Source organism: Mus musculus, chromosome 1, assembly GCF_000001635.26.
Source record: "Mus musculus strain C57BL/6J chromosome 1, GRCm38.p6 C57BL/6J".
In the NCBI taxonomy this organism is placed as follows: domain Eukaryota; kingdom Metazoa; phylum Chordata; class Mammalia; order Rodentia; family Muridae; genus Mus; species Mus musculus.
Window position 1 is genome coordinate 138,183,777 of NC_000067.6, and position 1,347 is coordinate 138,185,123.

At 36.6% G+C, this 1,347-nt stretch overlaps 1 pseudogene; it reads left to right on the plus strand.

Moving 5' to 3' along the window:
* Positions 326-1,038, plus strand: Gm18667 (predicted gene, 18667; annotated as a pseudogene).
* Positions 1,039-1,347: the final 309 nt, after the last annotated feature.

Consider the following 1,347-nt stretch of genomic DNA (forward strand, 5'->3'; position numbering starts at 1 on the left):
CAACAGCATCAACTATCCTGAACCCCTGAGAGCTCCCAGAGACTGAGCCACCAACCAAGAGCATACATGGGCTAATTTGTGCCCTCCTGCACTTATATAGCAGAATACTACTTTGTCTTTACTCAGTGGGAGAGAATGCATTTAATTCTGTAGAAACTTGATTCCCCAGGGAAAAGGGATGTTGGTGGGAGTGAGGTTGGGTGGGTGGAGGAGTGTGGGAGCACCACTTCAGAAGCAAAGGGGAGGGGGAGAAGAACTTAGGGAGGGGGAAGAGGAATGGGCAACATTTTGAATGTAAATAAAGAAAATAATTTAACAATAAGAAAAGAAGCAGGCAAGTTATCATGGAATAAATTATGCCAGTTGCAACACTTTAAGCAGCTATAGTCTCATATTAATGCTTTGGGAGTATTTGCAAACCCTACCTAAACACATCCTTCTATCCCTCCAAAACCATTTACCCAGAATCTTTTAGTACTTCTGTAATTCTGCCCTTTGTTCATCATGCCCCATGTGTGCTCCTCCTTACCTTTCAAAGAATGAATCAAGTCTTGCAGACCTCTTACCGGGCTTTCTTAAATATTATGCTACAGAACTTGACTAGAACACTCAGTGATATCAGTTCATAAAGCCAAAGCCATACCAAGGCCTGATGCTATGGAATGGAGAAATAAATATGTCTGTGTTGAAGAACCTTTTGATGGAACTAATACCAACAGAGCTGCGCATGAAAAGCATAAGTTTGATATGATCAAAGATCAATTTTCAAAGTCATGGCATAGATTAAAAAACAAGAGAGATCTGAACAATACCTTTGAGAGTTACTACCCTGAAAAAAATAACTGATCTCTAATTCTTAAATTCTTCTGAGGAATAAAAAATAATTGTTACACCATAATTCATTTTGTTTATCTCCACCGTGGTTCATTTGTAATGTTCTTGTTTTCAGGCTTTTCAGTAAAACATATTCATATGAATTTTGCATAATTTATTATGACATTTTAATAAACTCTGTTTTAAAAATGTATTTTTAAATGTTTACATTGATGATTAGAATTATCATGGCATGGCTTTTCAGCATAAAATATATTTTGAGAAATTACCTGAACAAATAAGGTTTTGATATAATGTCAAGTACTTGTACCGCATGCTTATACTGAAAAAGTGTGTGGAATTTTGAAAAGCATATAAGTAACACGTACTTAGTGTAAGTGACAGGAGACAGTCGTCTAGCTCAGTTCTAGTCATGTAAAGATTCAAGCTAGTTATTCAGTTACTTGAAGCAAATGAAATCTTTGATTCAGAGGAATCACTGTGGCGTCTTGAAATGCTGGACAATTGCCTTCA